The sequence below is a fragment of the Piliocolobus tephrosceles genome, chromosome 4, assembly GCF_002776525.5.
Source record: "Piliocolobus tephrosceles isolate RC106 chromosome 4, ASM277652v3, whole genome shotgun sequence".
In the NCBI taxonomy this organism is placed as follows: domain Eukaryota; kingdom Metazoa; phylum Chordata; class Mammalia; order Primates; family Cercopithecidae; genus Piliocolobus; species Piliocolobus tephrosceles.
The window spans coordinates 21,024,166-21,049,128 of NC_045437.1; the positions used below are offsets into that span (position 1 = coordinate 21,024,166).

At 34.2% G+C, this 24,963-nt stretch overlaps 1 long non-coding RNA gene across 1 annotated transcript; it reads left to right on the top strand.

Moving 5' to 3' along the window:
- The first annotated feature begins 1,929 nt into the window (after window positions 1-1,929).
- On the top strand, window positions 1,930-21,054 carry LOC111546725. Its single transcript, XR_002732892.1, has 3 exons — window positions 1,930-1,963; window positions 3,416-3,584; window positions 19,952-21,054. It is a non-coding gene; the product is annotated as an uncharacterized LOC111546725 (long non-coding RNA).
- Window positions 21,055-24,963: the final 3,909 nt, after the last annotated feature.

A 24,963-nucleotide genomic window follows, 5' to 3' on the forward strand; every position in this document is an offset into this window, starting at 1 on the left:
GGAAACCGAGAAAAATGACTGGCTGCGTGGTGACAGCTCTCTACTCCTCATGCCAAGTTCTGCCAGAGATTTAAATATTAAATAATGGAAAGAATTTTGAAATCCAGGATGATTAGAGAAGTCATTTTCTGCAAGAGTGAAGCATTGTCTTTAAAGACTAAAATCTATGAAAATAACATTATTGAAATACTAGACTTGAGACTATTTTTCTGAATTACTGTAACTGTTGAAATAGGTCTTTCAGCCCATTAAGATAAACACCACACTTTTCATGATCTTCAGCTGTAATTTTATAGTGAAAAGTACTTGCTTAAAAGAGTTCACACTATCTGAAAGATGTCACACATAACACTGACTGGCAGCCATTTCAGAATGGCAGACAGCCAATAAATCATTCAGAACTATGTGTCACTCGGTGTGACTTTAAAATTGTATTCCTTCTCCCTTGATAAAGAATATTTCAATGTCAAATAGTTTGTTCTACTTAAACTTATACATCAACTCAAATATTGAGATACACAATAAAATTAATTGATTGGGTAATACATTTAGAACTTATCTAAAAACAGCAATATGTATTTGTGTGACAGATTTGTTTCACAAACCAATCAAGTTGTTGGTACCAAAGGCATGTTTTAGTGTTGATTTATGTATAGAGAAATTTGTGAAATTACATAAATAGAAATACTTCTTTATAAAATTCCTGGACCCTATGATATCTTGGTATTAAGAATCTTAAAGGAATCATTTTTAAAAATTCAAAAGCAAACGATTTCAATTTTACAAGAGCTAAGAAAAAAATCATTTTGTGATGGTCACAGATCGCTCTTCAAGAAAAGATTTTTCCCCCCTGGCTGCTAGGAGCAACATTACAAAGCAGCCTTCAGCTCTCAACTCCTTCAAAGTTTACCTCAGCTGTAACAGTTGTCTGGCTTAATGTTAGGTCATCCTGAAGTACCTGACATGCAAACATGAATGGAGATGAGGTATAAAGCCCGGCTATTTTGACCCACCTGGGAGGATTCGGACAGGTCCTTTCAGCGCCTGAGAAATCCAGGGCTCACATCCTTTATATTCTGATTCTTCTGCAGGGTTTGTTCCCATGGGTGATACTTAATAAAGCTGCCAGATACAAAGAGGCAGCCATGTAAATTTTTAGGGATTATTTCCAAAACTCTCATAACATCATATATATTTATTGGTTGTTTAAGTAGATTTTTGAGGAGTAGGTAGCAACGATAGAAGTCAAAGAAAGTAAATGCAGTTGTTAAAGGACTAGTCGTCCCATACTTAGCAAGTACACAAGTTGCATATACACTATGTTCCTTCCTTAGAGCAAAGTATTTCAATGCAGTTGTGTGTGTGTGTGTGTGTGTGTGCGTGTATAACTGAACTCATTGTAGATTTTATTGGATCAGATATATGAAGAGACTTGGAAGACTCGGGTTTGTCCGGAACTGGCTGAAATAGAGAAGGATGATCATTGACATAGAAAGCTCATTACTTTGTCCTTTGATTATAAATAGTCTTACAATAAAATGGCATCTCCACTGTCTAAAACACATTTTTACATTTGCTCTCCTTCTGAAATTATTTATGTGAAATTAACAAATCTGCTTATTACCTTAGAAACAAATGTTCCCTAATTTATATTATTTATTGTATATTTGTAGATCCACTTAAAATTGATTTGCAATATAGGGAAATAAATGCATTTTATAAGTTGTTTGCTTTGTGTAGTGGATCTGGTTAACCATAGGACTATTGTTGCACTGAAACAAAATAGAATTAATCTGTTCAGGTAAATAGAACTGGAAGTGAGATTTGTTGTCACTCCTCCTCCCTCAAGTACTGACCATTCTTTTAATTCACATATAACTAACACTCTATGCAATAATATTTTTTTTTGTTCTCTGTCTTTTCAAATAGAACTCAAGCTCCATGAGGAGATGTTTCATGGTAGGTGAGCACATTCTTGTCAGTTAGTTCTTTCTTGTTTATTAGCATAGCCCCTGTGTCTAGAACATTTCCAGGTATTCAGTAGCCATTTAAAAATGATTTGTTGAATGAATTGTTATTTTTAAGAACATCCATAAGTTTTCTGATTGGGCATGGGAATACATGCCCATCTTTGGACTGAATATCCATTTTTCCCTTCTTTTATCAAAATATTGGTTAAATGATAGGGACAATTGTTAGAAAGAATTTTGTATCTAAAAATATTTTCCCTCCTATGGATGTAAAAAATAGTGATAGTAGTTCTGGGTTTTATATTAATTCGATGTTTCAAAGTGTTTTTTCTTTTCATGACAATATTCTACATTCTTGAAAACCACTCGTTCATGTGAGTGCTACCATTTATGCTTGTGCAGCACATAAATATGGAGAGAAGATAAGGAAACAGTTTACCCTGTGTCTCCTTCCCTGTAACATAGTTTACTATATTGATTGGCCACTTTCTACTCCTGAAGTAAAATTTTGCAACAGGCATTTGGGAAACTCTGGATATAAGAAAAAAAATTTAATATTGTACAAAGAGACAAGAGGTGACTTCTTTTTTATTTTTCATTTAGAGTTTATAGTCTAATTAAAGAAAATGTACATATATCTAAAGATAATCATGGATAATAAACTCATATAATTACTACTTTCAGTGGCTATAACAACAGCCAAAGCACAAACAGAAATGAAAAAGGATTATCAGCATTATGCAAATACATATCCTCTTTAAGAATTCCTGTTATAGTGAAAGCATTAAAATAATTCAACACATACAGAGACCATATACTTTGTGATCTTTTTAAAAAAGTATTCAAAATATATTTCTGTGTGCAAAACATTTTCATAACGATCTTTTTTAAATGAAAGTATTTAGAATAGCACATTGTAAAATTACATTGCAGAGCACAATTATTTTTTCTTTAGAAGACACATAATAAAATAGAATCATCAGTGTTTTTTCGTAAACATGAATCTTTAGAGTGTTACTTGATCCTGCATAATAAGGGTACTTTTTGCTTAATGTAAGCATAGTATACTAATTCTTTTAAAATTCAGAAAGCATATTTACAGTCTAGGCAGATAGGATATGAAGGTCACACAGCATGAGCAGTGAAATATCTCATTTACCTAGAGTTCTAGAGAGAATTTTAGGAACTCTTACGTATTATTAGTGCATAGATAAGAGTAAACTATACAAAACTGTTTGCAAAACTCTCCTCTTTCTACTCAGAAGGATTTCCCTAGAATAATCATTATGGACTCTGTCCATCCTTTACTCATTCACTGCATGGGAATAGGTGCTAGTTATGAGATTGGTGAGTTTAGAAAGCTAACCAATTTCATACCTATTGTGCAATTCTCAATTCACAAACTGTTGTGCGTTTCTTAATAATTTCCTTTCTTTTTCTTGTAGAGAGCAGTCATGATGGTCTGCACTCCACACAATGCAACAGAGTGAAAGGGCAGGTTCTGGTTCTTTGGGGTAGTCCTGAAACTTCCTAAGAAAGTTCACATCAGGTGATGGATAGGAGCAACCCTACAAAACCAGCCTTAGACTACTTTTCAAACAGTAAGTGATAAAGGTGACATTTTGATCTTTATCTGTTTAATTTCTTCTGCTGTAATTCTATTGATTCTAACATTGAAGGAGCAGTAAATTTATATGTATTATCAAACTATAAAACAATAAAACTATCAAATACATTATCACATCCGTATGTTCTGATAATATTTTTCTTTTTAAACAGTTTTTATTCTTATTTGTTGATTGGTTTGTCTTCATGTTATATCTTTTCTACTATCAAACTGAACATGTTGACATCATAGGCTATCAAAACTGTACATTTCTGATGCTAAGCATAGAGACTTAGCAAGAGTAAATATGCCAAAATGGAATGTTGTTAGCCATAGTGTGTATTATTATTTCTTTTATACGTTTCGTCACTATTAGAAGAGTTTATCAGTTTTTGCCTAGATTACAAACCATCTACAAACATCTACAAACAAATCATACCTTATTTCCTCACTGCAATTTTTAATGTTGCTTTTTGCCTGTTAACATTTCGTAGGTTTCTCACATTGCTTAAAGTTTTAATTCAATTTCTTTATTGTTGTCATGAGAGATTGCTTTTAACCTTCCAATGTGCATGGTCTCATTTTCACTAACGTAATCTCAACTTTAGCTGAGCACAATACCACATTTCCCAGCATCCCTTGCATCTGGATACAGCTGTATTAAAATAAGCTGTGTGAGGTCGGGCGTGGTGGCTCACTTCTGTAATCCCAGCACCTTGGGAGGCTGAGGCGGGCGGATCACGAGGTCGAGAAATCGAGACCATCCTGGCTAACGCGGTGAAAGCCCGTTTCTACCAAAAATACAAAAAAATTAGCTGGGCGTGGTGGCAGGCGCCTGTAGTCCCAGCTACTTGGGAGGCTGAGGCAGGAGAATGGCGTGAACCCCGGAGGCGGAGCTTGCAGTGAGCTGAGATTGCACCACTGCACTCCAGCTTCGGCGACAGAGCAAGACTCATCTCAAAAATAATAATAATTAAAAAATAAATAATAATAATAACCTGTGTGAAACTTCTGGGATGGCTCTTTAAGTGCAGTTGACTCATTAGGGAGGTATGACTTTTTTATTTTTCTATACTTTCTGCTGCTGTCCTGGAATGCAGACATCGTGTCTAGAAGCATGAAATTGCCTTGAAGATAGAAGTCATGCATTGAAGTTAGTAAAAGAGAAATGTAAGTGTATAGGTTTCTGAAGAAAATGGGAAGCTTATGTACTAGCAACAGAATACTTACTATGCAGGCTTCTTATGTGTAAAAGAGGAAAAATTCTCATTTTATTAAGTTTCTGAAATTAGATTTCTAAATGCTGGTTCTCTTTTTTATTGAAAGTAATGGCAAAAAATGGCGTTTTCTGCCATTTCTAAATGCCATGAATAGTGTCTGTTAAACACTGGAGATGATAAAAACAATAATGTTTCTGTTAATTATAAAATCTGAACATTTTTCTGACTATATTTCACACATGACACACCGTTTTATTTGCAGATTTTTTTTTTATCCCCAATGCTTTTGTTAATTTATTACCAACACAGCACACAATTCTAGTGGCAATGCATTATTACCTCTGCAGCTGATTTTGAATTCAGAAGGCCTATTTATTGCATTCATTACTGCTTAGATGACATCTTAAATCCATTAATTAGATTATTATGCTCTATTCTATACATTTATTGATCTATAGATTTTGTGGACACAAATTTCAAAACATACTGGAAAATTTAGTAATAGCTTTTTAGAATCTATTCTTCAACATAGTTATTGAAAGTGAACAAGAAGGACCTCCTCTAGATATTATGTTGAGAACCACTTCTTTGATTTGTTGAATATGTGTACAGTGGATACCATGTGGCTTTATTATGAGGAGCCACTTACGGGGCTGAGTTACAATTCACAAAACCTTGTCAAAGGGAAAATATCAGGACAAATTTACAAGTCACATGCCAAGAAAAAAAATCTTTCTAAATGCTTATAAGAAATACCTTAATTAATGGGAGCCCTTCAAATTATATAAAACGTCATAACTAGGATGTGCCAACACAACCAGCAATTTGCTGATTGAAATGCGTTCATTCATATTGACTTCACCTGCTGAATGGAATATTGTGCTGTACTGTCCTTAACTTTGGAGAATTAAGGAATATTCCCTTCTGGTGTTGAACAACAACAACAAAAGAGCAAGAAAGATATATTCCTAATTTTTAAAGAAGAATGTAGAGATACTTAAATGAGACACTGAAGGTAGCAGAAAGAAGATTATTACCATCCCCAAAATGTTTGCTCATTAAAACATTTTGTGACTTTCTTTGCCAATATCACACCTATTTGGATAATTGTTTTACTATCCACACAGTTATGAGAGTGAGAAGAGGGAATATGAAAGATGGAACAAGAGGGAATCTGTGTGGCAATCACAGTAATCTCAGGCTGGTTGGGATCCTAAATTTGGCCACATCACAAAATCATGTTCAAGTTTAAAGTCATGAGAGAGGCCAGGCATAGTGGCTCACACCTATAATCCCTGCACTTTGGGAGGCCAAGGTGGGAGGATTGCTTGGGGCAAAGAGTTCAAGACCAGCCTGGGCAACATAGTGAGATCCCATCTAAAATAATTGTTTTTTAAATTAGCCTTATGTGGTGGCATGTGCCTGTGGTACCAGCTACTTGGGTGGCTGAAGTGGGAGGGTAACTTGAGCCTGGAGGTTGAGCTGTAATCATGCCACTGCACTTCAGACTTGGTGACAGAGCAAGACTCTGTCTCCAAAAGTAAAAAACAAAAAAAAAAAAAAGTAAAGTCACAAGAAAATGAGATGTTATTAAGGTTGTTTTATGTTGATTTTCAACTAGACCAGCATTTAGCCTATACAAGCATATACAAAATAAACCCTAAACCTAAATGGAATTCAGCAGCAGCAGTGTGGGTTAAAGAAGCCACCAGTTTCCCAGAGGCCAGAACCACAGGCCTGTGACCTTTTTTATTGTTTTGACAGGGTGGTGGAAAGCAGGAATATATCTATATTCAAGTGCCTGCTCTGTTGCTGTCTGAGAAAATCCGCGCTGCAGCACATCAGAGTTTTTTCAAACTGCATTTCTTAGGACATCTTTGGGGTTTACGTAAACATTTAATAGAGCTGCCCTGGCCCCCGCTTACACACGACACAAAGTCATATGTCTAGTCTCATATGTATGTATGCTTAAATTGTAGCAGAAAGTTTGCAAAAATTTAAGTGAAGTAATGTTGAAGGTTGAATCATTTGAAACAAATTACCTGCACCAAAATATTCTTTGCTGTACTGATTTCTGTCCCACCCCTAATGGGGCTGAATTTGAATTTTAACTCTGCTTGTAATTAGGTATTTATATGTGTCTATTCATTTTTTGCAAGATGTCTCTTCAGAGATAAAATGAGGGTAGCAAAAAATAATTTTTACAGACATTTATATGGCTTTGATAACAATTGCCTGTTCTACTTATTTGACTGATTCTAAATTCTAAAGGTTATTTTACAGTTAGTAAGTTACATAATTTTTATGCAACAATTTGCCTGCCAGGATTCCTATAATACTTGTCAGCTATCAGTAGGCATAAACCTGTTAGCCTCTACTGTGAAGATAATATCTCTTTAAGTTATAATGCATTTACGATTGTTAGAGTTTCTAAGGTCTTTTAAGTTACAGATGCTTCTGAGGATGATGGTTTTCAAGGAGATAGTTCTTTGACCAATATGGGACTTAGTGTTATATTAATTAACAAATTATGTTTTTGTTATAAAGAGATAAAAGGTGTGCTGTACTAGCTATAAATTACTGTATGCCACATTTTGTATGCTTGTTTTCCATACTATTATAGAACATGGCACTTAAATAGTATCATGAAAATAGTTTATTCAAGAAGTAATAAGACATTCATGAAATATGATTAATATATATTAAGACTATATTTAAAAATAATTATGTATTTCTAATCCTAAGCTTTTTAATGTGACATTACTTTTTCTGTGATATAATTTCAGTTTAGAAGAACTTTAAGTTTTAATAAGATTTTAAGATGATTCAGTAATGTTAACATACTTTTCTTTGGTAAATTTTGTTTGTTAACATTTTAGCTACATTAATTAAATATTTATATAGCTAATTTTAATACTGATATTTTAATACAATTCTTAATTTTACTCCTGGCTTTCAATCATTCATATATGTTTTTAAAAATTGCTTTTTTCATTGCTTTACTTTTTAATTACTTTTATCAAAGTCTTAATTGTATATGGTTGATTTTAAAAGTTAAATATTTCTATAAGATTTATAAAGACAAGTCGGGCGCAGTGGCTCATGCCTGTAATCCCATCACTTCGGGAGGCTGAGGAGGGCAGATCACTTAAGGTCAGGAGTTCAAGACCAGCCTGGTCAACATGGTGAAACCCGTCTCTACTGAAAACACAAAAATTAGCCTAGTGTGGTGGCAGGCCCCTGTAATTCCAGATACTTAGGAGGCTGAGGCAGGAGAATCACTTGAACCTTGGAAGCGGAGGTTGTAGTGAGCTGAAACCATGCCATTGTACTCCTGGGCAACAAGAGTGAAACTCTGTCTCAAAAAAAAAAAAAAATTATAAAGACAATAGAAATGTCCTGGCTATATCTATATCAATAGGTTTTTCACATTAAACCAAAGTCACAAATATGGTTTGATTCTAATTAATTCTAATGCATCTTTCAGGTTACAAACTGTATTGTATTACGTAATCATCTGTTGATCCACTCTGTATACTGTTGTGTAAGTTGGGGTGATTAACCTCCACCTTTATATGTAATTCCAACGTAGCATATAGACCTCAATGATAAGATTGATCATGGTGCATTCAATCATTAATTTATTATTAATCTCTTTTATCCTAGTACTTAGAGAGCAGATTTTTCTCAACAAATATTTAAGCAATAATTAAATAAAATAGGCCAGGCTATTTTATTGTGTAAATAAATAGTTGTGTAAGTTGGGGTGATTAACCTCCACCTTTATTATGTAATTCAAATGTAGCATATAGACCTCAATGATAAGATTGATCATGGTGCATTTAATCATTAATTTATTATTAATCTCTTTTATCCTAGTACTTAGAAAGCAGATTTTTCTCAACAAATATTTAAGCAATAATTAAATAAAATAGGCCGGGCACAGTGGCTCACACCTGTAATCCCAGCACTTTGGAAGGCCGAGGCAGGCGGCTCACCTGAGATTGGGAGTTCAAGATCAGCCTGACCAACGTGGAGAAACCCCGTCTCTACTAAAAATACAAAAAATTATCCGGGCATGGTGGTGCATGCCTGTAATTCCAGCTACTGGGGAGGCTGAGGCAGGAGAATCGCTTGAACTTGGGAGGTGGAGGTTGTGGTGAGCCCAGATTGTGCCATTGCACTCCAGCCTGGGCAACAGGAGCGAAACTCCATCTCAAAAAAAATAATAATAAATAAATAAAATATAGCCTTGTGTCAGTTAGCAATGAGAAGTGTGTGGTTAGGTGATTTTATTACTGTACAAACAACATAGAGTGAGCAATCTATAATGGTGATAGAAATTTTTCAACCCTATAATAATCTTAATGGGCCATTGTTTTACATGCTGTCTCTTATCGATGTAAACGTTGTAATGTTTATGTTGTAATGTGGCACATGATTATATAAAAAATATGAATCCATTCATTATTTATGCATTCATCTATTTGACCTATGGTAGTGTCCTATTGAAAATGAGTTATCGTAATATAGAAATCCACTATTAGTTGTTTTCACTTTTTCTTTTTCATGGGGAAGTGTGGGTATTGATTTTAAAAGTCTAAAGAATGGGGTATACACACAATCAATTATCAAGCACTGGCACCTTGTGCGAAATGATAAACCCATCTAGGATCCTAGCAATTCATTCAGAAAATAAACCTGGAAATATATCTTGGATATGTCAAATGTTATTGTAAAAATTAATGAAACTAAGCAATGGGAATATGAGTAGTAAATTATTGGAGAAAATATTATAAAATTTACTTTTTTAAATTTCAAAACTTTATATTTCCTTCTTTAAAACTGAAAATTTTTGTGTACATATCTAAAACTAATTGTGTCACTTTTCATTTTGTTACAATATAGAGTAATGCTTCAAAATACAAACATAATAGATAGAGTCAATTACTTAGGGAAGTTTAAACCTGGAGGTAACGTTAGAAATAGAAATAATAAAACGCAGTGTTTTGGGATTTGTCTGTTAAGATGATTTTAATCCAGATCCTATTTAATGGTTTACATAGTTGTATATCAAATTTAGTTTCACAAATAAATTATATAGTAAATTTAAAAATGCAAAAAATGTATATTAAGTTATAATATACATTCTATAACTTATGAATCCATATAACTTGGGCAAGAAAATTGTGTAATTAAAAATAAAACCTTTTTGTTCTGAGTTACATTTTAGGGACAGCTATATAATTCACACTCACAAAGGAATCATAAAAACTCTATGTATAATCTTGTAAGTAAAAATATTTGTTGTATCATATGTATGAAGTATACAATTGATTAAAAAATGACAAGGTCTGCCTTCTATCCAATGGCAGTAACAGAAGATAATGGCATCTAAGTAGTCCTGTCTCCTTTCTTTTTGGCATTGATTTATATATCTTCACTAGCTTTGCTGTTTTCACTCCAGTAAAAGATTATTTAGTAAGCCAAAGCAAAACAAACAAACAAAAAAATCCTGTGGGCAGCCCCAAACTGAAGGACTGTGATTTTTAGTCAATGTAAGTAACACAATAATTTTAGGTTAACCAATGTGTCAAAGAGAATGAAGAAAAATTATTACAAAAATGAACAAATAAAATGGTCTGGGTCAAAATGTACTCCTTTCAAAGAGAGTAGTCAACTGATATTAAAGCCTATGACATAGAATGTGCCATATTGAGTATGCAATATCAAAATATTTCTGCTTTTTCTTTCTCCAACTACTGCAGACCCTAATTATCTCCTTATCTGATCACTTTAAAGTTATTCAACAAATCATAATTATGCCATTGTTAGCATCAGAAACTGAAAGCCTACTGTCAAAAGTGATATAAACTATCACTATTTGAATTTGTTATAAATTTAATTTACTTATAAAAAGATGGACTTTCAATTTGAGAATAACATAAAAATCAATTCATTTCTCTGTGCATCCATATTGTGTCATTGGTAGTTTAAACTTTTCATCTAATATTAGATTGCATGCAGGATTTTATATCTAATTCCTCTGGTGGATGTACTTTAGAAAATGCAAAAATAAAATGCAGCAATTCGTATTGGCAGATTTACTATTGAGACCAATGCTTTTTTAACTAAAAGGTTTTGTTTAAAATCCTTAGTTTAGCAAAAGTGATAAAGATTTTTGAATATCAGAGTATTTAAAAGAGATTCTTACTTTAAATCTGGCATATTTCTTATATTACATATTACAATTTAATTGAACATGGCTGTCTGTAAAACCATATATATGATCCAGAAGAGATTCAAACTTAATTAAGTTTTAACAGCCATCAATTTATTTTAAAATGACACAGGCATGAAAAATGATCTATCAGGGTTTGTAAATCTTATTCTGTTAGCTATTGCTAGAGATAGTCTAAACATATTCCACCTGGAATTCTGGATCAAGACAGAGATTTTCTATTAGTAATAATATTCAGATTATTTTTATTTTAATGTATAAATTTAAAATTCCTAGAATATTTTCAACAATATTTTCCATTTCTAAATGTATTTAATTTGTAAACTAATGTAATTACTCTATTTATTTATTAACTTTTATTTTCAGTTCAGGGGTATATGTGCAGGTTTGCTATATAGGTAAACCTATAGGTAAATAGGTATACAAATTATTTTGTCACCCAGGTATTAAGCCTATGTGCATTAGTGAAAAATGTTATTACTTTAAATATCCAAATTATTCAGCTGCATTTGATCTCATTCTTTAGTCCAATGTAAATAAGAGTAAAACAATGACATTTAAGGCTACCAGGCTATTCTCGCTTTTGGAAAAATGCTGGATTACATTACCAGCATACTAAATGATAATATCAAGGTATAATATCTCCCTAGAAATTGTCTCACCTTCAATACTATTGATATTTTTGAACCTGATAATTTTGTTGTAGGCTGTAGCCTTGTATTATAGGAAGTTTAACAGTTTTCCTGGCCTGAACTTACTGGATGTGAATAGCACACTCCACTACCCACAGTAGTAAGAGCTAAAATTGTCTCTAAACATTGACAAATGGTCCCTGGTAGTCAAAATCACCCCTGGTTGAGACCATGTTGTTGAAAATAAAACAAAAACTTTCACATTAATAACTATGTCAGGCTGTGTATATTAAGGATTAACATTAAGACAATATAGAGCAGGCACTACATGAAAGCAGTGACGATTTGGAATTAGTGGCACATTATCTTAATAACTATCTTAATATAGTGACTTTAATATCTAAATATCATCAAATAGAGTTTTTCATAGATTTTTTCATTAGTATAACTTAGGATGTTGTGTATATTACACTGTGTATACCATTATTTTGAGAGAAAATTTTGGGAGATTTTGCCAAGGTATTTTCAATTATAGGTGTTTAGTTAATACATTCTAAGCAAGTGGGTCTCAAAAAAGGGAATTTAACACCCCACATTCTTCTTCCCATCCAGTGGACATTTCTGCTAAAAAACTGAAAGAGAGGGTGTGCTACTGGCATCTGGTGGTCGAGGCTAGGGATGCTGCTAATCATCTTAGATGTACATGATAGCTCCCCACAATGACTTTGAGAAACCCTGCTCTTACACTACTGCAGGATGAATTTTAAGCACAATTATGAGAGAGGACCTAGAGATTGAGTTTTAAAGGAGAAAATATAAGTGCAAAAGAAGAATGAAGATTGTTATAACAAGGGCAAGTAGAAGTTAGAAGAAAATGTGATAAAGTAAATCTACATTTTAGAATAGTACTGGAAGTTATTATAAGGTGTTACAGACAAATCTGAGAGTTCCATAAGTGACCTAAGAAATTACGGACACTGCAAGACTAAATAATCCTTCATTTAGGAAGGAGCTTAAAAATACTTTCTCAAGCGTGCTAAGTCACAAAAATATGAGTTATCCTGAGCTTTTCTTTAACTGTAAGCTTTCAAGTCATTGTTTGGAATCTTCAGAACCTCTTTAGGGTTTGGGATTTAAGTAGCAGTATGTAGATAGTGAGCTTAAGATGCCAAGCACAACATATAAAACTATAAAAATCCATATGATCTTGAAAGCTTAAATGGAAGCCCAGCACAAAACAGTCGCTGAGTATATTATTCACATTATCTGAAAGTATGCCAAACAAACACGTTATATGTTAATAAACATATGAGAAAGAAAATTCCAAACAGTTTCTAAAAAGTGAGCCACCACAAAATTTCAATGGCACACAACAAAAATTTTCTTCTTCTCACTCATGTTACTTGATGGAAAATCAAATGGCTGCCTGGAGAGAGCATGGAGGGAGAGATTGATTACTGAGGTGCACAAGAAAACTTTTCATAATGATGGTTGTGAGTGTAGTGGTATTTCCAAAAGTATATACATACATATTAAATTTGACCACATCATACATTTCAAGTATACTCAGTGGACTATGCATCTCTTATTATATCCCAGGAAAGTTGAAGATATGACAACGAAAAAAAAAATTCTTCCACCGACTACCCATCAATTTTCTTCTCTCGTTAGCCTTATAGATTTCACAGTTAATTAAAGGAAAGATGCAAATATGTTCAAAGTGTACATATTCTGAGGCCCATACCTTGTCATTAGCTCAATAAAGAGAAACATTGTCCCTGGCATGAAATGAAAACCTGCACACTCCCTATATGGCTTCTGGACACTCTAAGACATGAACACACTTTGGAGGCTCACCCCGTTGTCATTCATCCCTCTTAGAGTTTAGATGAGAAAAACACAAAAATAAGACCAAAAGATGACATTTAGATGCCCATCAAAAAGATATGTTGCGAACTGGAGAGCTCAGGGCTTTAAGTACTATATCTTACTGTATGTTACTGTAGAAACTTACTCATTTTCCCCTCAGAACAACTCTGTCTCAGGAGGTGAGTCTGAGAGCTACTGTTTCTTTGTAGAGGTTTTATCTGATCAGACCCACTATCACCATGTCAGTCCCACTGCCCCTAAATGGTTTGACTCCTGATGTTTTGATTTCAAAGACTTCTGATTCTAGCTACATAGCTGTGTCCATTTCCCACCTTACCACTATTTACTTTGAATTTTGTTGCATGCCGAGACCAGTGACTGCCACAAATGTGACTGTTCCTAGGATCTGCTTTCTGCTCTGATCTTTAGTCAGTGTGCAGACTCTAACATAAGCTCCTTTCTATCGTATTTTCTTGAGTCCAACAGCCCATAGTTTTTTTTTGTTTTGTTTTGTTTTGTTTTGTTTTGTTTTGTTTTTTTTTTTTTGAGGCGGAGTCTCGCTCTGTCGCCTGGACAGGAGTGCAGTGGCCAGATCTCAGCTCACTGCAAGCTCCGCCTCCCAGGTTTACGCCATTTTCCTGCCTCAGCCTCCCGAGTAGCTGGGACTACAGGCGCCCACCACCTCACCCGGCTAGTTTTTGTATTTTTAGTAGAGACGGGGTTTCACCGTGTTAGCCAGGATGGTCTGGATCTCCTGACCCCGTGATCTGCCCGTCTCGGCCTCCCAAAGTGCTGGGATTACAGGCTGAGCCCATAGATTTTATAATGCACTATTTTATGTCCCATTAAGCAAGTAAGTAGCATTATGGTTAATTAAACTAAGACATACCACTGAATTGTAAAATGCATCATATTTTCAGGAGATATGAAAATATGAAACGTATGCGTCTTGGAATAGATGAACTGTGACAGTATCTTTGGAAAGTTCATTCAGTGTGTAGCATTACTGAAGATGTCTTTAAGGGCTGAGCTGCTTCCTTTAGTTTGGAATACATATGTAAATTATTTGCAGAGGATATTTGTCTCTTCTATCTCATCATTTATTTATTCAATCATTCATTGATATCAATATGGACTACGGAAAATTACATTTTTTGGTATAATCCAAATATAATACTAATTAATTTATTGTGTTGCTAAAATTATTCCAGTAATTGAAAGGTCTTTCACTTGGCCCCTGTGCTTGTTTGACAAATAGGTTTTTGTTAGTATTTTCATAATTTCTGGCACTACAGGATGTTCCAGGCTCATCTTGTGTATTTTATTCCTTGTTCTTAAAATTAGCCACTTTCACAGATGCCCTTCTTTCTATATAAGAAATCAATATTTAAGTGCTAGGTGTACTTATAGCTAAGGGAGTATCATTTTTTTCATAGCTCTCTAAGATGAGAGAGCAAAGAAATATATGTGTATATTCTTACACATGTATAGGCAGACATCTTTAAATATTTCTATATGTAACTATCTGTATTAGTCCATTGTCTCATTGCTATGAAGAACTACCTGAGACTAGGTAATTCATAAGGAAAAAAGATTTAATTACCTCTCAGTTCCACAGGCCGTACAGGAAGCATGGATGGGGAAGCCTCAGAAAACGTACAATCATAGCAGGAGGCAAAGGGGGAGCAGGCATATCTTACATGGCTGGAGAAGGAGGAAGAGAACTAAGGGGAAGATGCTACACACTTTTAAACAACCAGATTGTGTGAGAACTCACTCATTATCACAAGAACAGCAAGGAGGAAATCTGCCCCATGATCCAATCCCCTCCCATTGGACCCCTCCTTCAACACTGGGGATCAAAACTGGACAAGAGATTTGGGCGTGGACAAAAATGTAAACCATATCACCATCTATGTCTACATTAAGCTAAACATGGGTTCTTACTGATGTCACTACCTCTAACCTAGTCCCACAAGCATCACTACCTTCCTGTATCTCTAAACCCCTACTCCAACAATAAAAATCCTGACTCTCACCATCTGACATCTATTTAGTTAATTGTTCACTTCCAGTATATGTGTATAGCTATACCAGATTGATAACCTGCCCTTGGTAGAAGAACATATTTATGAACTAGATTAAATGCCTTGTACAAGTTTCTTTTGCCTTTCATCTTAAGAGAGTGCACTCATTTTCAACATCACTTTGACCAGCATCCTTTCCCTTAAGTCCCTCACTGAAGTTATTTTGTATGGTTCCTAACAGAGCTAGATAAATTTGTAACAGTCTGCATTCCATCCTGAGATTCTAGTTGTAGAATTAATTTTTTATTAAAAATATAACTATTATTTTGGTAAATATTAGCATTTCTGTGCCACACTACTATATATAAATATCAAAAAAAGGTCCAGCAAGCTATAGAAAATTTAAGTAAAGTGCTGAATGTTGAACCTAATAATAACTTGGCTAAAGTAAGTACAGAAAGCAATTTGTGTTTGCATAAATTTATGGGATATAAATATCATTTTGTTACCTTCATAAAGTACATGGTGTTGAAGTCAGGGTTTTAGAATATACATCACCTGAAAAATGTATATTGTACTCATTACATAATTTCTCATCATCCCCTCCTCCCACCCTCCTGAAATTTCCAAGTCTCTTTTGTCTATCATTCCACATTCTACGTCCATGTGAGTACATTATTTAGCTTCCAGTTATAAGTGAGAACGCGCAGTATTTGTCTTTCTGTGTCTGATTTGTTTCACTTAAAATAATAACCAGTTACATCCATGTCATTACAAAAGACATTATTTTATTCTTTTTTATAGCTGAATAGTATTCTAGAGTGCATATATGCTAGTTTTATTAATCTGATCATCCATTGACGGATACATTGCTATTGTGAATAGTGCTGCGATAAAAATCTAGGTGCAGATATCTTTTTCATATAATTATCTGTTCTCCTTTGGGTAGATATCCAGTAGTGGGATTGTTGGGTGAAATTGCAGTTTTATTAAGAATGTATATCCTGTAGTTGCTGGGTAAAATTTTTCTGTAAATGTCAGTTAGGTCTGTTTTGTCTAAAGTTGAATTTAAGTCTTATGCTTGTTTATTTGTTTTCTGTCTTGGTGATATGTTTAATGCTGTGAGTGAGATGGTAAAGTCCCCCACTATTAATGTATTGCTGTCTATTCCTTTTTTACATCTAGTAATATTTATTTTATGAATCTTGGTGCTCTAGAGTTGGAGGCATATGTGATTAGAACTGTTATATCCTCTTACTGAATTGATCCCTTTATCATTATGTAATGGCCTCCTTTGTCATTGTTATACTGTTTTAAGTTCTGTTTTACTCGATAAGTATAACTATCCCTGCTTGCTTTTAGTTTCCATTACATGGAGTATCATTTTTCATCCATTTACTTTAAATCTATATGTGTCTTTACTTTCAGTCTGTATGTATCTACACATTTCTTGTAAGCAGCATATTTTTGGATTTTTTTTAGTTCGTTCCTTTTTTTTTTTTTTAGATGGAGTTTCACTCTGTCATCCAGAATGGAGTGTAGTGGCGCAATCTCAGTTGACTGCAACCTCCGCCTCACAGGTTCAAGCGATTCTCCTGCTTCAGCCTCCCAAGTAGCTGGGATTACAGGTGCTGGCCACCACGCCCGGCTAATTTTTGTATTTTTAGTAGAGACAGGGTTTCACTATGTTGGCCAGGCTGGTCTCAAACTCCTGACCTCATGATCCACCCACCTCAGCCTCCCAAAGTGCTGGGATTACAGGCACAAGCAACCGCGCCTGGCCCAACATCAATCTATATATTTTAAGTGGAATGTTTAATTCATTTATATTCAAGGTTAATATTAATACACGAGGTTTTCTTTCTGCCATATTGCTGTTTGTTTTCTGCTTGTTTTATAAGTTCTTTGGGGTTATTTTGTTGTTGTTTTTAGCTTTTCTTTCTGTCTGTCTCTTTGTCTTTGTGGTTTGGTGGAAATCTGTTGTGTTGCTATTTGATTTCTCTTCCTACTTTGTGTGACTGTTTTACAAGACCTGTGAGTTTGCTACTTTCATGCGTTTTGATGATGATGAATGTTGACCTTTCGTTTTTGTGTTTGGGACACCTTTGAGTATTTCTCATAGGACTCGTTCAGTGGCAATGAATTCCCTCAGTGTGTGCTTGTCTGGAAAATACTTGGAATCATTTCAAGAAGATTAGCAATGAGTTATGTCAATCAAGCCATTGGTGTGTATTTGGTGGCACATTTACTCTGTATTATTTCACACCGGAAGCATCTGAGTTAAGTTTTATTATTTGCTCTATGTTGTAGATGAAGAAACTGAAGCTGAGAGAGGTTTAGTGAATGACTAAAGAGGTTGCCAGGCTGCAGGGGAAAAAAAAAAAACTGTATCACTAACCTGCAATGCTTCCCAAGGTATGCAGCTTATTATTATCAGTCACTTTATGAGCACAAAATGCTGTGCTATATAACAAAATAATACAATGTACATATGTATAAAAGTTAACATACACATATCAAATTAACATAAGCATAACTGTAATCACATATATTGATAAACAAAAATATAAAGTAATATATGGTAATGACCCAACCACTTGCCTAAGTTACATGTATTACAGAAGTTTTGAGGAGGGACTTCAGCTGTGTGTGAATCAGCAATTTGGATTGTACAGTTGATTACCCATTAGTTCAGAATTTTAATAATTTAAAATACATTTATTATATATTTAATAATTTAAAATGCAATTATTAAAATGTATTTTAATAATTTAAAATACATTTATTAACAATTGGAAGACCTTATAATAGATGTGGAAATTTGATAGATGAATAATGCTCAGGAGATATCAGCACGTTTTGGAAGGATATTCCCATGAAGAGCAAAAGTATTGTGGGAAGTGTGGGAAGTGTTATGGTGTGAGAGTAATATAGGTTCCAGAATGTGTTTACATTATTTTGTTGGAGGTGTTGGGGAACCTTTCATGGAAAGTGTGTTGTAGACTGTGTGGACAGGTTTCCTCAACCTTCATTCCACTATTCTTAAAGTTGAAGAGGTTAGAAAATTAAAACAAAACAAAACAAACAATGCAGCTTCCTTTGAGCCAGTTTTATGAATGCAGCTTAGACCACTTACCCATTTTTTGCATATGAATCAGACTTAGAAAAATGGAAAAGATCAAAGCCTGTCTTGCTATTGTTGATTCTGGCAAGTGAAATCATGGAGACAATAGTTCAGAAGTAGTGGAAGTGGTAGGATTCAATATCCTTGTGCTTAATCACCAGTTTCATGGGCATAAGAAGCTTAAAGTTTTAATAGTAGGAGCATCTTTTTGACCCAGGATTGCAGAAATGATTGCATGCCTCTGAATTCAATAACTCAAAACCTTCCTCCATGCCACAGTTACAACCATACTTTAGTTATTTTAGCTCTTCCTATTGCATATGTATGAAATGCAATTTCTGCTTAAGATACCTATTGTGGTTTTTATTTCCCTATTAAAACTCTGGAAAAATGTAGCACTTAAATTATGTTTTGTAGAAATTCACTAAGCCAATAAAAAGCTAAAGGGGGAGAGAGTTAACCTTCTCTGCCCCCTTTTTATCAGAAGTTAGTTGTAGAAGAAATATACAATTTTTACACAATTTTAGCACCATCTAAGTTTTGTAAACAATTAAAGAATACACAATTTTAGCATCATCTAAGTTTTGTAGGTCTGGAACACAGAATGGTTAGATGAGCATTTCAGGAGCACTACAGTTGCAAAGTTAAGCAGTCACCACAATTTTATGTGTCATACAAAGATTTTTAACTTTATGTTTGACCAATGAGTCTAGAAGCAAATGGTATTTCCATCAATAATTGTCTCATATAAAGTAGAGCGTTTTGGAAAATGAAGTTATTAATACATAAAAACATGTTCATACATTTGGTTTCTAGTCATGACAAACCTATTTCTTGGTAAATTGCAAATCCATTGCACCTGTGTTTATAGGCTCATTTACCTAAAAATCTTGGGTTTTTTTCTGGTGATCTATTAAATTTTCTTTCTGATTATCTTTTCTAATGCTGTAATAGCATTTCTAACACTGTAATGAAAGAGAACAAAAGTACATGCTTGCTCATCATTTACTAATTCAAACAATATATATTGAATACATCTATGTAGCAGGTACTGTGGTAGGTGTGGAAGATAGTTGAGACAGATAACAAACCCAACATTATGGAGCTTAGCATCACCACATAAAAGAGTTTTTAAAAAAAATAGATAAATGAATAATAATTATAAAGACAAAGAGATTCTTGCCATATAATTACATATAAGCAAATTTAGATTGTGATTAAAGATTTTGATATTGGTCTTCTGATTCGGCTGTAAGGGGAAGTGTTTATAAGTCATCCCAAGGAAGAAACAATTCAGATGAGAATTACTCAATGGATTTGCAATACCAATCCAAAGATGGAAGAAAAATACTTCTAAGTAGACAAAATGGTAAGTATAGAGAATCTAAATTAAGAGAGAGCTTAGCTTTCAGATGAATTAAAAGATCATGGTGATCAGAATGTAGAGACTGAGGAGAAACAAATGAAATAAAACTAGAAGGACAAGTAGAGATTTGTGGGTCAAGTTTTTAAATTTTATTATAAATGCACTGATACTGTTCTTAAGCATGGAAATTCAATGATTACAGCTATTGAAAAATATAACTCTTAATTTTGAGAATGAAATTGGTGGAATTGCTGGGATGAAAATGTTCAATGCAAAACAGGAGGCTAATTTAAGAAGATACTGCAAAATTGGTCATGATGGCTCAAAATGCTGTTCGTAAGAGAGAGAAGAAAATGGATAGAGTTACATATGGATGAGAGTAAACTGACAAGGCTAAATGCTAAAATGTGGGTAGTGACAGAATGTAGGTGTCAAAATAGACTTCCAGGAAAAGAAAAAATGGGTCCACAAAAGAGCCAAATGATGATCTGGGTTACATGATCCTGAGCAGTTGCGGATGTAATTGGTTAAGTAAAGTAAGTTCTTAAGATAGATTTGGCCTGGCACTATACATTCTAGAGCCCCTGAATATAAGTGGGATATAAAACCATGGGAGTGACTAAGGAGAGAATTTGGCAGAAGAAAAGGAGATATAAGATGAAATACAGAGGAAATTCAAACTTAATTGGCAGGTGTAGGAAGACAAGGAGATGACAAGGGAACTGTAAATGAGTAATCAGAGAGAGAAAAGTGAAAGAGTAGAATGTCATGGAAGAGTAGAATGATCATAAAGCTTTTCAATAATTGGAATGTTTCAAGAACAGGGAAATGGGCAATAAAGAGAAGAAAAAAACAGTGACCAGAGGGTATAGCAATGTGTAGATATACATCTTGTGTTAGGTTTGATTGCTTAGACATTTTATAATAAAAATCTTTCCCAGAGAGTAATAAAATAGAAGTGAGGTTAGAGAAAGATCATATGATTTAGCCAAAAAGTGGGAAAAGTTAGGAAATGAAGAATAAATATGTTTAAAGATAATGTTATGGCTACTCAAAGTGCAACCTCTATTCTTTTATTATTTTTAATTTTCATATTTAAAAATAGTAATTACCACTTTTAAAAATCGTCCTCTTATTTGTTACATAAGAAAATGCACTAATTCAAGCCACATAGAATCATTTATATTATGACTCTCAAAACATTAATAGAATTACTGGAACTATTAACCTAATGGCCTGAAAATGTCAACTCACTTCTCTATCCTGATGATCATTAGTGAAAGGAAAGACTCCATTAAATAATGCTTACTTATAGAGAACTAGTTATATCTGTCTCATTTGCATACATATATCTATATAAGTTAATTTGATTAATAAAACAAACACAAGGAACAAACAACAAAATAAAATTTATAAATGTCATTGAAATATGCATGCCTCTACCATTTGGGTATTTGTAATTATAAATTGATACATTTCATTTTTTATCCAGGAGTTAGTTAGATTGAAACTTTACCTAATGTATGATAAAATAATATGTGATTAAATTTAAAAACATGATGAATTTATTTAAAATTGGCTTACTTCAATAATGTCAGAAAGTAGTAAAATAAAATGATTTCTTCAAAGAAATCTGTTTATCGCCTGAGATCATCTCTCTTGGCCACAAATCAATACTACTTTCTTTCATTCATCAGTGATCATAAAGCTTTTCAATAATTCTAATTTTAAAGGATGATTACAGCAAGTATATAGTCATTGATTCCTTAAAGGTTGCAGCTAAAATGAACACAAAGGTAATTTTATTTTTAATAAATGAGCCCTTTTGAAAAGTCAAGCATTTTTCCTCTCACAAAACTTTGTGTAATAAAGTTATAGATTTGATTATGTATGAGTTTGCACTGTGTGTGTGTATATATGTGTGTGATTGCAGCAATAAAGTGCACTGTTCCACAACTGGGAATTTATTCTGCTTAATTGAAAATTCCGTTTTAAAATATTTCTTTAAAGTTCTAAAATGTGTTTAAATGGGTTCATGAGCTGTAATACCATTAAAAAATATATCCACGTATTTGTTGATTCTCCTCAGTTTAAGAAGTGGAGCTTCATACTCCTTCCCTGAGGGCAGGCTAAGCTGAGTGACTCCCTTCTAAGAAATAAAACACCACAGGACTGGGATGTTACCTTCTGAGACAAGGTCACGAAGGCTAGGGTTTTAATTTTGAGTGACCTATTTTGCTCCTTACTAGTGTTTCCCTCTCTTTCTCTCCTTCAACTGTCTATGAGCCCAGTCACCATGCAAATAATTCCAAACTTTCTTTTCTAGAAAGCTCACACAAAGAACAGAGGCATCCTATGTGATATCCAGTCAAATGATTAAACATTCTAGAAGCAGACTATGATGCTTCTGAATTTGTGAAATCCTACCCCTCAGTGTAATGATATTAGGAGGTAGAGCTTTTGGTAGATGATAGTCTGTCTTCATGTTGGGGATTAGTGCCTTGATTTTTTAAAAAAATTTTTATTTATTAATTTATTTTTTATTTTTTATTTTTTTTGAGACAGAGTCACGCTCTGTCACCCAGGCTGGAGTGCAGTGGATCCATGTCAGCTCACTGCAACCTCTGCCTCCTGGGTTCAAGTGATTCTTCTGCCTCAGCCTCCTGAGTAGCTGAGACTACAGGTACGTGCCACCACACCTGGCTAATTTTTGTATTTTTAGTAGAGACAGGGTTTCACCATACTGGCCAGGCTGTTCTCGAACTCCTGACCACGTGATCTGCCTGCCTCGGCCTCGCAGAGTACTGGGATTACAGACGTGAGCCACCACGCCCAGCCAGGGAGTAGTGCCCTAAAAGAGACCCCGAAAAGCGTCCTTGCCCCTTCTGCCATGTGAGCTAGAGGACGGCAATCTATGAACTAAAAAATGGGCGCTGACCAGACACCAAATCTGCAAGCACCTTGATTTTGCACCGTCCAGCCTCCAGGACTATGAGAAACATTTCTGTTGTTTATAAGCTACCCTGTCTATGGTATTCTGTAGTGACAGTGCAAACAAACTAAGACACGGACCTTCCAAAACGAGTTAAATGCTTCAGGGGATACAGCCTGGTTCAATAACATGACAGCAACCTTTACTCGCAAAAGACCTCAAGTCAGAACCACCTACCCAAATCCATCATTTTCCTGACTTCTATAATTGTGTGATACATATTTGTTATTTTAAGCCATTAAGTTTTAGGGTAATTTTTAAATGGAGATGATACACGATCATAGGTAAAACTATAATTAACAGAAAAATCTAATGGCAATAATATTTACCATTGATTGACCATAAAAACTCTATTAAAACATTGCTTCTATAAATTTAGTGAGAGCTTCAATAATCAGTTTTTTCAGTCTAAAAGATGCCTCTTGGTTGATTTCACTATTTAAGTCTTGAGTGAAACAAGATGCTTTCTGTACCTGTGACATTATATTATATTCATAGGCTTAATCAAATACAGCTCGAATATTGGAAAGGTGGAAGTAATTCACATAATATATTAAAAAACATTGACTCCTTTTTTATTTTACTTCCTGAAAATTAGGTTTATCCTTTATATTACCATATTTCTAGGAGGATGAAAGTCTGTGCAAATTAAAGATGGAGGAATAAATGTTCTCGTGCAAGTATCTTGAAGAAAAGTAAGGAAAGTAATTCGTTTAGGGAGACAGAAAGTGAATGAGGAAAACAGCGGTAAGAGGTGATATATCAGAGCCACTGGCTTTCTTCCTGTCACTATGGACAAAAACTTTTAAACTACAGTCTGTAAAGAAAACGCGGTTTGTGTTTTTCTTCTGCTTTAGGGTGTGTGGGAAGAGCCAGTCTCATGTAATGTTCCAAACCCCCCATGGGGTCATTAGGGCAGAACAGAAATAATTGCATCTTGATATTAGGTAGCTTAGCCTGAGTTTAAAATGAAGCTAGCAGGGTAGGTCTCTACCAGGCTTTATTAAGAATCGTGATCTTTTCCTTGGGGCAAAGAGAGGTCATTGAAATGATATAATACTTAGGCGAAGGGCAGACTTGAATTTCATAATTATTACTCTGGTTACAGCGTGTAATTTAAAATGGAAAAGTTCAATGAGGAATTGGGAGATTAGTTATAAAGATAATGAAATATTAATAGTTCATGTACAAATGTAGCTTTGACATGAACGGTGAATGGAGGAGATGACAAGTGGACATATTTGTATAATACGTGGAAAAAAATCAGCAAGCAATGAGGGTAGATTGAATATGGAATAAGAGGGAGGGAGATAGTTATCAAGAATAATCTGAAATATTGGTTTTCATGAAAGGATATGTAGGATGCCACCTGGTGGAATAAGAAACACTGAAAAGGGACTTGTTACAAAGGGAGCACTGTGGATTAAATTATCCCCTCGTGAGCTTAAGATGATTTGCAGATTTCTAAGGGAAACTGTCGCAAAATAAATTGTATATGTGGGCCTGAGGTTTTAAAGAGAGGCCTAAGGTATACAGGAAATTTAATTTTGTGAGTCACATAATATAGATTAACAGTGAAGGTCTGTGTTTGAGATTGCCCGTTGGTTACATAGAGTGGCAAGGGAGAGGGCAAAGAAGTGAGCATTCAATGACTGTGCATAGAATAAGAGTGACTCTACAAAGGAGATGGAGAGGGAATGATCTAAGGAGTAGGAGGGACATGTGATGAAGATAACATCTTAGCAACAAAGAAAAAAGAAAAGGAAAGGAATGCTTCATGTTAGAGTTTATGCTGAATATTAATGAATAATGGCAAAGGTCAAATAAGAAAACTGGAAACAAAACACCACCCCTTCCCACATCCATTTATTTTATAATTATTACTCTCCACAAAATTTGTTATGATGGCCCAATAT